Source organism: Scyliorhinus torazame, unplaced genomic scaffold (assembly GCF_047496885.1).
Source record: "Scyliorhinus torazame isolate Kashiwa2021f unplaced genomic scaffold, sScyTor2.1 scaffold_262, whole genome shotgun sequence".
In the NCBI taxonomy this organism is placed as follows: domain Eukaryota; kingdom Metazoa; phylum Chordata; class Chondrichthyes; order Carcharhiniformes; family Scyliorhinidae; genus Scyliorhinus; species Scyliorhinus torazame.
Genome location: NW_027307989.1, coordinates 103,912 through 115,882, shown reverse-complemented (window position 1 = coordinate 115,882; position 11,971 = coordinate 103,912). Strand labels below are relative to the sequence as shown.

The 11,971-nt window shown below is 52.9% G+C and overlaps 1 long non-coding RNA gene across 2 annotated transcripts; it reads right to left on the bottom strand.

Moving 5' to 3' along the window:
* Positions 1-345: 345 nt before the first annotated feature.
* On the bottom strand, positions 346-11,352 carry LOC140406115 (uncharacterized). Of its 2 annotated transcripts, none has more exons than XR_011939044.1 (3): positions 11,234-11,352; positions 9,024-9,129; positions 346-942 (listed from the first exon to the last, which is right to left on the bottom strand). It is a non-coding gene; the product is annotated as an uncharacterized lncRNA (long non-coding RNA). The 2 variants fall into 2 exon arrangements; XR_011939045.1 differs by having other exon boundaries at positions 11,202-11,275.
* Between the last annotated feature and the right edge of the window lie 619 nt (positions 11,353-11,971).

Below are 11,971 nucleotides of genomic sequence, written 5' to 3'. Positions count from 1 at the left end.
CGGTCAGGAGATACAAAAGTCTGAGAACACGCAAAAACAGATTCAAATACAGCTTCTTCCCCGCTGTTACTGGACTGCGAAACGACCCTCTTCTGGACTGATCTGATTACTACTACTCCTGGATGCTTCACTCGATGCCGGTGTCTCGGTATTTGCAGTGTGGACCTTTTGTTGCCCTATTACGTACTTTGGTTTCTTTTCATCGACTAAATGGTCTGTTAGATCTGTAATAGAAAATTCACTGTAACTGTACCTCGGTACACGTTACAACAAACAAATCCAAATCCAATACGGAGTCCAGATATTAAATATCTTGAAACCGGTGAAATTATGACAGATGGAGTGTTTATTACTTGAACTATTTAATTATTTTCTGTCGAAGATCAGTCACCTGTTAACGTAATTTATCCCAATAATTAGAATGAATTCGAACTCACTGCTTGGTCGAATAAACAATTAACTCATTCATTCATTACGTGTTTGTTCATTATGTTGAAGTTCAACAAACATTACAACCAATTATTATTTCGCAACATCAATAGAAAATAGAAAATTATTTTTCAGTCCATTAAACACAGCAAATGACTGAAAACATTTCATTGCATCTTTCTCTGTGATTGCCGAAAGATTGTTCATTCCAATAATAACATACAGTTTCTAATTATTGTTTATACAATAATGACATTGAGATTGTTATTCAATGGAATAGAATCTGTAATTCCTGACCACACAACGATAATAACATCAATTAAAAATGCATTTGTTCAGCTCACAATCCCAATCAATGGGATTCTCCCTCGGCAGGATCCTCCCCTTCGCCGGCAGCGCTCCCATGTCCGCGGGTTTCCCGACGCCGTGGGGTGGCCACAACGGGAAACCTCATTGACCGGCTGCAGGAATGGAGAATGCCGCGCGCAGCTTCGGAAAACGGACCTGATGGAACTGAGAACCAAACACAGACCATTAAAACACTGATAATATTCCGACAGAACGCTCATGGGAAGGAACTGATTACATTCAATCCATTGATCACTAACGATATGTCTTGATTTTTTTTAACTTGCTACAATAATATGCATTTTGAAATATTTTGCATGTCGCTGACATTAACAATTATATCTCAGGTTTTAATTCTAGTAATCATTGTTGTGACATGAGCCAACGGGGTCTAGGTCTTCCAGCGCGAGATGGACCGAATGGTTGACCGGTACGGTTTACCGGCAACATTACCGTATCTCTATAATGTCACCATCTGCGGCCATGACCAACAGGACATCACCAACCTCCGAAAACTTCTCCAGACCGCTAAAATCCTTAACCTTACATACAACAAGGATAAATCTGTGTTTAGCACCGACCATTTAGCCATCCTCGGCTACGAGGTGCGAAATGGATTTATAGGCCCAGACCCTGCACGCATGCGCCCCCTTATAGAGTTCCCCCTCCCTCACTGCTCCAAGGCCCTGAAATGTTGCCTCGGGTGTTTTAGCTACTATGCCCAGTGGGTCCCCAACTACGCAGAAAAGGCCCGTCCCCTGATCCATTCCACAGTTCTTCCCCTGTCGATAGAGGCCCGCAGGGCCTTCAGCAACATCAAAGCAGACATTGCAAATGCCACGATGCACGCCATTGACGAGTCCCTCCCCTTCCAGTTCGAGAGCGATGCGTCCGACGTAGCTCTGGCGGCCACTCTCAACCAAGCAGGCAGACCCGTGGCCCTCTTCTCCAGTACCGTTCAGTCGAAAAGGAGGCCCAGGCCATAGTAGAAGCTGTGAGACATTGGAGGCATTACCTGGCCGGCAGGAGATTCACTCTCCTCACTGACCAACGGTCGGTTGCTTTGATGTTTAATAATGCACAGCGGGGCAATATAATAAATGACAAGATCTTGTGGTGGAGGGTCGAACTCTCCACCTACAATTCCGAGAGCTTGTATCGTCCCGGGAAGCTAAACGAACCTCCTGACGCCCTGTCCCACAGCACATGTGCCACCGAACAAGTGGACAGCCTCCGAGCCCTCCACGAGGACCTCTGCCACCCGGGGGCCACTCACCTTTTCCATTTTGTCAAGACCTGCAACCTGCCCTACTCCATCGAGGAGGTCAGGACAGCCACTAGGGACTGCCAAATCTGCGCGGAGTGCAAACCGCACTTCTACCAGCCAGAGAGGGTGCACCTGATAAAGGTGTCCCGTCCCTTTTAACGCCTCAGCATGGACTTCAAAGGCCCCCTCCACTCCACCGACCGCAACACGTACTTCCTGAACGTGATTAACGAGGACTGTTCCCGTTCGCCATCCCTTGCCCCGACATGACCGCAAACACCGTTATCAAGGCCCTCCATAGTATCTTTGCACTGTTCGGGTTCCCCGCTTACATACACAGTGATAGGGGGTCCTCCTTTCTGAGCGGCGAACTGCGTCAATACCTGCTCAGCAAGGGCATCGCCTCGAGCAGGACAACCAGTTACAACCCCCGGGGTAACGGACAGGTAGAGAGGGAGAAGGGAACCGTCTGGAAGACCGTCCTACTGGCCCTACGGTCCAGGAACCTCCCAGTCTCCCGCTGGCAAGAAGTCCTCCCGGATGCCCACTCCATCCGGTCGCTGCTTTGTACCACAACCAACCAAACACCTCACGAACGTCTCCTTGTCTTCCCCAGGAAATCCTCCTCTGGGACCTCGCTCCTGACCTGGTTGGCAGCGCCTTGTCCCATCCTACCCTGAAAACACGTGCGGGCACACAGGTCGGGCCCGTTGGTCGAGAGGGTCCATCTGCTCCATGTTAACCCCCAGTACGCCTACGGGGCGTACCCCGACGGCCGACAGGATACGGTCTCCCTATGGGACCTGGCGCACGCCGGAACCCCATGCACATTCCAGCCGCCAGCCCCACCCTCCCCTCCATGGCAGCACCTTACCGGAGGCTCGGGCCTTCCACCGGTCCCGCCGTGCCCACCCCCACCCCCACCCACCGACGCCCCCCGCAGGCGCTCCCTTCCCAGGACAACCGTTTTCTCCACCAGCGCCATCTAGGGGTGCCGAAGCAGCCATGGAGATCGAAGCCACGCTCCCGGAGTCTCAGACGCCCGAGCCTCCACCGGAGTCAAAAAAAGCTCCGACGATCACAGAGGACGGCCAGGGCCCCCGATCGACTGATTGCTTCATTTTAATTGTAACCTGTAAATATAAACCATCAAATGTACATAGCTATCAGGCTTGTAAATAGTTTCTAAACACTGTACGGAGGTGTTACGGTACCTCCATAACTAATTATACCATGTTGCCATGTTTTGTAGTTTCAGGCCACCACCCCCGCCAGACTCTTTATTAACAGGGGGTGAATGTGGTATCATAGGTATTACGGTACCTGATAGGCTGAAGCACCATTGGTGGAAACTGTATGCTTTCTATTGGTTAGAATGTATGAAAGCTCCGCCCTGAAAAGCGGGGTATAAGAAACCGTGCCACCCCAACCTGAGCAGCTGGGGGAAACGTCTAGCTTATTAAAGCCTTCAGTTGGACTACAACCTCGCTTCAGTGGCCATTGCTCGTGCATCAGTGTGCAAAGGAGATTTACCAGGATGCTGCCTGGTTTGCAGGATAGGTCTTATGAGGAAAGTTTGAGGGAGCTAGGGCTTTTCTCTTTGGCGCAGAGGAGGATGAGAGGCGACTTAATAGAGGTTTATAAGATGATGAGGGGGATAGAGAGAGTGGGCGTTCAGAGACTATTTCCGCGGGTGGATGCAGCTGTTACAAGGGGCATAACTATAAGATTCAGGGTGGGAGATATAGGAGAGATGTCCGAGGTAGATTCTTTACTCAGAGAGTGGTTAGGGTGTGGAATGGACTGCCAGCTGTGATAGTGGAGTCGGACACTTTAGGAACTTTCAAGCGGTTATTGGATAGGCACATGGAGCACACCAGAATGACAGGGCGTGGGATAGCTTGACGTTGGTTTCGGACAATGCTCGGCGCAACATCGAGGGCCGAAGGGCCGGTTCTGTGCTGTACTGTGTTATGTTCTATGTTCTATTCCAAGTGTTTACTGTTTCTGGAGAGAGAGAGAAAAAGACGGGTGGGGAGGAGATAGAGGGAGTGACTGGTAGAGACAGAAAGGCAGGAGCGGAGGGAGAGAGAGAGGTAAAGAGAGAGAGAGAGACAGTCAGAGAGAGAGAGGGAGAGAGAGTGAGGGAGAGACTGGCAGAGACATAAACGCAGGGACGGAGGGAGAGAGAGAGAGAGGTAAAGAGAGAAAGAGAGACAGTCAGAGAGAGAGAGAGAGAGACAGAGTGAGGGAGAGACTGGCAGAGATATAAAGGCGGGGGCGGAGGGAGAGAGAGAGGTAAAGAGAGAGAGAGAGACAGTCAGAGAGAGAGAAAGACAGAGTGAGGGAGAGACTGGCAGAGACATAAACGCAGGGACGGAGGGAGAGAGAGAGAGGTAAAGAGAGAGAGAGAGGCAGATAAAGAGAGAGAGAGAGAGACAGTCGGAGAGCGGGAGACAAGGAGAGACAGACACTCAGAGAGAGACAGAACGAGACACAGACTGAGGAGGAAATAGAGAGAGACATGGGTAAAGAGAAAGAGAGACAAAGGGACAAATGCAAAGTCAGTCCGTCACTAAATCTCAATTCAAACTGATTCCTGTACCTGTCACTAAAGCCTCGCGTCATCGCAATGTATAAACCTGCCAGCATGAATCTAGAATGCAGTCTGGTGTTAAACAACTTTAAACTCAGCTTCCGCTAACTTCTCCCACTTTCTGCACCTGATTTGGGAATAGAAATATTTGCTGGAAGGGCGATTGGAAAAAGACTCCTAAAGGAATGGGCAGCTGAGTTGTCAGTGTGAAGTGGTCAGGGTAACTTTTTCTGGGGGCAGAGGAGATGTGTCTGCAGACTGGCAATACAGATGCTGTTCACGGGTGGGGTGGGGGGTGTACAGAGAGAGGGTGGAGAAAACGGGGGTGAGTGAGGGAGGATGACAGCAAGCGGGGAAGAAAAGTATGTTTCCCACCTCCCCATCCGGATAGGATCACATTGCTGTCTGTGGGATCCTGCTTTGCACCAATGGCCTGCAGCCTTTCCTGGACTGTCAGCTTAGTGACCACACACAATGTCAAATTAAACTAGTTCATAGACTGTAAAACACCTTTTGGGGAGGGGGGTGAGATATAACCTAACCCCTCCCCTGCCCTACCCCCCTGAGACTGGGAGCAGGGCACTGACTCCACACTGGAGACCCCCAGATACTGTGTGCCTACCCCCCCCTCCCCATCCCCTCTTTGACCCTCCCATCAAACTCTACCTCTATTCTGCTCTCTATTCCTGTTTCCCTCGCTCTCTCCCCTCCTTCGCCACCCTCTCTTCAGCCATTTATCTGACTCGGGGAGTAAGACGGGGAAAGAGGCAGAGAATTTGACAAGCAGCAACTTTGTCAAAGTCAATTCAAACGCTGCCCTGGGCTTTTCCACACACAACACTGACGTTCCAGTAAAACACGGGCACTGTGCAATTGGCAAATTGTCTCAATGAAATGAAATGAAAGTCCCTCTTTAAAACTGGCAGTGAGGCGGGGGGAGTGGGGGAAAGTTTGGAGACTTTGGAGAATTCTGTGACTGAATTACCCCCCTCCCCCCCCACACACACACACACATGCACCCCCCTCCCCATCACCAACACGTCACTAATCAGCCCATCTTCAGCACAGGAGATATTCTGGGATTAGAAACAATCCCTTAATCTATCACATTTACAACTTCAATTCCAGCACCTCGGCGACATTAGGAAAGGCGATGTGTTCACGTTTACATGTTGCAGTGTGCACAGCAGGATCCCACAATAAATAAACATGATGGAGACAGGAGCCCAGTCCATAATCCTGTGTCTCTCTTAACAACCTCCCACTCAACCCCCCATCCCACCTCCACGCCCCCCCCCCCACCCACACACATTCCCCACCCCCGCCTGCCCCCCATTCAAATAACGACAAATCACATTGGTGTTTCTATCATTTTATTGGAAGAGGAAATATAGAGAGAAGTAGCTGGAGAGAGAGAGCGGCTGGTGGTGGGGGAGGGGGAGGTGCGGTGGGGAAGGGGGAGGTCCGGTGGGGGAGGGGGAGGTGCGCTGGGGGAGAAAGAGACAGGGAATTTCTCCCACACTCCCTCCCTTTTTCTCACAGGGCTTCTTTCCCTCAGGAAACATTTTCAAATCGACTGTCTCAGGATTGGAGTTTGTGTAAAATCGCACTTTCTAAAACAAAATGTAACTGGGCCGTGCTTGACTGCACACAGCAGAACTCCACCCACAGATCCTGTCTTTTACACTCTATCTCTCTCTGTCTTTCTCTCTCCACCTCTCTTTTTCTCTCCATCTCCCTCCGACCTCTCTCCTCTCTATTTTTCTCTCGCTCTCCCTCCCCCCCTCTCTCCCCCCTCTCTTTTTCTCTCTATCGCCTCCCCACCCTCTCTCTCCCCCTCTCTTTTTCTCTCGCTCTCCCTCCCCCTCTCTCCCCCCTCTTTTTCTCTCGCTCTCCCTCCGACCGACCTCTCCCCTTTCTTTTTCTCTCTATCTCCCCCCATCCTCTCTCTCCACCTCTCTTTTTCTCTCGCTCTCCCTCCACCCTCTCTCTGTTTCCCCTCTCCCGCTCTCTTATCTCTCGTCAAATCGCATTGGGATTTTCTTTTATATTTATTACAAGGTGAAATATAGAAAGAAATGGCTGGAAAGAGGGAGAGATTGGAAAGAGGGCGAGATTGGAAAGAGGGAGAGATAGGAAAGAGAGAGATAGAAAGCTGGAGGGATAGAGACAGGGATATTTCACCACAAAACCCAATCAGAAATCCTTCCAATCCCACCGCCCTGTCTAAAGCACAAACACCACTCTGGGCTTGAGGACAAACCTTTACCCAGGCTGCGGCCTATTCATTTCAGACCCAGTCCCTCACCTCCTCCCGACTGCTTTACACTCAGACAACTAGTTTAATTTTAAATTTGTATGGTCTCTAAGTTGAAGTTCAGGAAATGCAGCAGGCCATTGATGCACAGCAGGATCCCACACACAGCAATGTGATCCTGTCAGGGACAGGCAGGTGAGCAGGGGGGGCATGTTCCTTCCATTGCCTGCTATATTATTTCTTCCATCTCCACCTACGCCCCTATATTCCCACCCCTGAACACCATGGGTATTCCGAGTCTGGAGACACATCCACTGTCCCCAGAAAGAGTTAAACACCCCTCTTTAAACTGGGAAACCCACTGACCGGTCCGTTCGGAGACTTTTTAAAATCGTCCTCCCAGCATTTATTTCTATTCTATTCCCAAATCAGAGTATCCCCAGAAAGATGTGATGAGATTCCCCATTGCAGTTTGTGGGGTGGTTTTCATAGATTAAAGGTTTAAAGAGACACTAAAATGCTGGACAGAGATGGACAGATATCGGCAGAACGCTGGGAAGACAGACAGAATGAGACAAGAATGGAAAGAAGGGAGAGAGGGAGAGAAAGCCTCTCATTTTCACAGCCTCCCTCTCCCTTCATCCTCTCTCTGTCTTTCTCCTCTCCCTCTCTCTAATCTCACTCCCCCCTCCCCCCCCACCCCCCAACACACACTCTTTCTGTACTTCGCTCTCTCTCTCTCACCCCCGTTCCCCAATAGTTGGGAAGGAGAGAGAGAGAGAGGGTCAGGCACAGGAATCCAACTATCACAACCACAGGAACCTGAATTCAAATGGCCCTCTGCGGATTGAATTTCACCCTCACATTTATGTCTCGGCCTAAAATACAGGCTTCATTCCAGAATTATATCCGCTTCAAGTTAAGGGACTTTTATTCCGGGCCATCGAGAAAACTTTACAGTAGATGAATTTGTTTTGAAAGTGACCCCACTATTTTTTTTATTTTTATTATTCTTTTTATAAATTTAAAATACCCAATTCATTTTTTCCAATTAAGGGGCAATTTAGCGTGGCCAATCCACCTACACTGCACAACGATGGGTGTTAGGGGTGAAACCCACGCAAGCACGGTGAGAATGTGCAAACTCCACACGGACACTGACCCAGAGCCGGGATAGAACCTGGGATCTCGGCGGCGTGAGGCTGCAGTGCTAACCCACTGCGCAACCCTGCTGCCCTAAAGTGATCCCACTATTATTAATTTTGTGAATTCTGCTGGCAACGTGTGCACAGAGAGATCCCAAAAATGATACCACTTTCAAAATTGAGTTCAGAGTTTCTGATCTGGGATTTCTCTCTCTCTCTCTTTCTCTGTTTCTGCACCATTGTTGTATTGTACACACTGACGGCAGTATTGATTACACAGTAAGATCCCACACGCAGCAGTGTGATCCTGGCTGAATATCCCCTCAGTCCCCTGTGAAAACGGTTCATCAACTCACTCACTCCTCAGGCTTTGAAATGTGAGACCTTGGAACCCACTTTGCAGTCCATGTACTATTTTAATTTAAGAATTGTGATCACAATTACTTTGCGGGCAAAGGCCACAGGTCTGTGCGTGAACAGCAAGATCCCACAGCAGCAGCAATGTGATCCTAACCAGGTGGGATGCTGTCTGTCCTCTCCCCCACCCTCTCACTCCTGGTACGAGCCCCATTCCCGCCTGGATCTAAACCCCTTCCTCCCCCATCATCCTGTGTGTGTGGATTGGACAAAGTCTAAAGAACTCCCTTCAATCCTCTGAAAGAGTTAAACTGCCTCTCAAAACTAAGAAAAATCTTTTTAAAACAAAATCCATTGGTACACAGAAAGATCCCAGAAGGTGCTGTCAGCAGTGTTGAGTGTCGTTTAAAATAGCTAACAGGTTATACGGAGAGTGAACGGGGCTCAGGCAATGAAACCAACCCTTTTCAGGACACCCAGATTTAAAAGAACCCTGTTATTTTGTGTTCATAAACAAAATTTAGACAGCTTCATATTACAGATTTTTAATTTACACATTGTCACCCACCAAAGGGTGTTTGTGTCTAAGTGCAAGGCCGGGGCGGCAATAAAGAGACAACTCACGTGAGTGCGGCCTGTGGAGTGGGCCTCAGTCCATCCACTTGTCCTCTGGAGAAAATCCCTTGTCCAAAGATTCCTGGTCACATTGCAGTCTTCAAAATTCAAATTCCTGGGGAAAAGAGGGAGAAAATTAACTAATACGCAGGAAAATGTTTAAACTAGAAACACAGCAAGAGGCCAAGATCCTCCCTCTCAGTTACACAAACCGACAGCACCTTTTATAAGGTGTTACTGCTATTAATTTTTCATTTAAGGCCAAAGAAGGCAAAAAAAAAATAATGTGTTTTTTTCCCCTCCTGTGAGGTGAAGCCCGGCCACATTTCTCTCCATGTAGCCGGGGACGAGTGTGCTGCATGATGCCTATTGTAGCAACTGAGTAAAAGAACACAAAGTGACTGAGGGAGAAAGAAAAGGGGGTGGACTCCAAAACGACGGGCGGAGCACAACCCAAAAAGAACAAAAAGGAGAAACAAAAACTGAACAAAACGCCGTCAAATGAAAGTGTGAGAATCGGGGTCCGTCCGGCAGCCCAACCCCTGCGGGGCCCACCGAGCCCGGAAAGCTTCGAGTGTGACGTGGACAGCGCATGCTCCCGCTCCAGGGACACCCGGCCGCCAACCAGGCCGCGGACGAGGGGCAGACAGCCGGGCCGGACGGCCCCCTCGGTCGCCCGCTGCCTGGACCTATCAATGGCAAGTTTGGCCCGGCCCAGGAGCAGGTTCACGGGGAGGTCCTCCGCCTTCCCCGCCCCCTCCGCACCGGATGTCCGTAGATCAGGAGCGTGGGGCTGAAGTGCAAAGAAAACCTCAACAACAACGTTGGCAAGAAATCAAAGCGGGAGAGCAGCCGAGGACAGACAACATGGACAAGCTCCACGGTCCCCACCAGGCCGCAAAAGAGGCAGGTCTCTGGGGAGGCCGAGAAGTGATAAACTCTGTGATTGGACGGCACTGCCGTGTGCAGCACCCTCCACTCCAGCTCTCCAGGTTTTATGGGGAGCACACCTCCGTAGAGGGCCCCCCAGCAGGGACCTCCGCTGCCGGACGCCAAGGCGTGTCGGGACGGCGGCGAGGTAAAGGAGCTGGAAGGTGTGCAGCAGCAGGCCGGACAGGAAACCCCTCCGCGCAGTGCGGAAAGGCACGGAGGGTATTTCCGTGAGGCGGCTGCGGCTGTGGGGCGCCGGCGCCCGGCGGGTGCGCCGAGGCCTGGGACCAATGTGGAACTCCGTCCGAGCAGGGGTTCGCTCAGACGGGATGCCAACCTCACAACCGCGCCGCCTCTAGCTCCAGTGTGCCCGCGGGGCCGAGCACGGCCGTTTTGAGGCTTGGATGGCACTGGCGGGGCGCCGGACAGACACCGCCCCGCGCCCAGCGAGCTCGTGGGGTGTCAGCCAGCCCGGCCCTCCGCCACCCAGCCCTTCCCACGGCACCCACAGCCCGGCCCTCCGCCACCCAGCCCTTCCCACGGCACCCACAGCCCGGCCCTCCGCCACCCAGCCCTTCCCACGGCATCCACAGCCCGGCCCTCCGCCACCCAGCCCTTCCCACGGCACCCACAGCCCGGCCCTCCGCCACCCAGCCCTTCCCACGGCATCCACAGCCCTCCGCCACCCAGCCCTTCCCACGGCACCCACAGCCCTCCGCCACCCAGCCCTTCCCACGGCACCCACAGCCCTCCGCCACCCAGCCCTTCCCACGGCACCCACAGCCCGGCCCTCCGCCACCCAGCCCTTCCCACGGCACCCACAGCCCGGCCCTCCGCCACCCAGCCCTTCCCACGGCACCCACAGCCCAGCCCTCCGCCACCCAGCCCTTCCCAAGGCACCCACAGCCCGGCCCTCCGCCACCCAGCCCTTCCACGGCACCCACAGCCCAGCCCTCCGCCACCCGGCCCTTCCCACGGCATCCACAGCCCGGCCCTCCGCCACCCAGCCCTTCCCTCGGCACCCACCGCCCTCCGCTCCGCCAGCCACCCGAATGGAGATTGGCGGAGGTGCTGATTCCTGAGCAGCGGCTCCCTTACGAAAGCCGCTACCCCTGACGGGGGAGAGCTGCGGCGCCTGGAGACCGTGTTTCAGACTTTGAGGAGGTCCTGGTACAAGACGGGCAGCGCCAACAAAGAGTTCCGAAGACCCTGCTGGTCAATGAACAGGAGCTGCACGTCGTAGTTCAGGCCGAGCACCTGGGGGAAGAAATCCGTCGCCAGGGCCCCACCGTGGAGGAGGCTCAGCGTACAGGTAACGCTGCAGAGTCTGAGGGTGGAAAGTGGCAGTCTGGGTGCGGAGGCACACCAGCGCCTGACCGCCCTCCGCAATCGGGAGACTCCAGACCTCCGCAGCGACCCAGTGCAGTCGATTGTCCCAGAGGAACCGAAGCAGGGTTCTCTGGATGGTGTGACAATGCCAGGGGGAGGAGTCAGTGACCAGCCGGGACCACAACATGGAGGCGATCAGCTGGTTTATGACGAGAACTCGGCCCCTGTGGGACAGCACTCGGAGCCGTCCTGTCCAGCATCCCAGGCGAGCGGTGACCTTGGTCGCCAGCTCCTGCCAGTTCGTCGGCCAGGCTTCCTCTGCCGGGCTAAGATGGACTCCCAAGTAGAGGTTGTTGGTCCGACTCCAGCTGATGGGCCCGAGCTCCTCCGTGAGTGGGTCCATCTGCCATGGACCGACCAGGAGTACGGAACATTGAGCCCAGTTGATCCGTGCGGAAGACGCGGCGGAGTAGACCGCTTGGCACTCTCGCATCCTCTGCAGGTCACCGGGGTCAGTGACCATGAGGAACACGTCATCAGCGTCCGCCGCGAGGACCACCCCACGTCAGACTCGCGCAGAACCAGCCCCGTTAACCTCCTCCGCAGGAGGTACAGGAAAGGCTCCACGCAGAGGGAATAATGTGGACCGGACAGGGAGCAGCCCTGACGCACTCCTCTCCCAAAGCGAAGGGGCGCCG